Below are 224 nucleotides of genomic sequence, written 5' to 3' on the forward strand. Positions count from 1 at the left end.
AGCAGCAGCAACAACAGCAACAACCGTAGCAGCAACAACACCAACAGCAGCAACAGCAGCAGCAGCAGCAACAGCAGCAGCAGCGGCAGCCGTACAATACATCCGCTGAGGAGCTCTTCGGCGACGGTTAGTTTCACAACTGGCGGTTGCTGCTGCTGCTGCTGCTGCTGCAGCTGCTGCAGCTGCAGCAGCTGCTGCTGTTGCTGCTGCAGCAGCATTTCTTT

Source organism: Eimeria mitis, genomic scaffold, assembly GCF_000499745.2.
Source record: "Eimeria mitis Houghton genomic scaffold, Emh_scaff6885, whole genome shotgun sequence".
NCBI lineage: Eukaryota > Apicomplexa > Conoidasida > Eucoccidiorida > Eimeriidae > Eimeria > Eimeria mitis.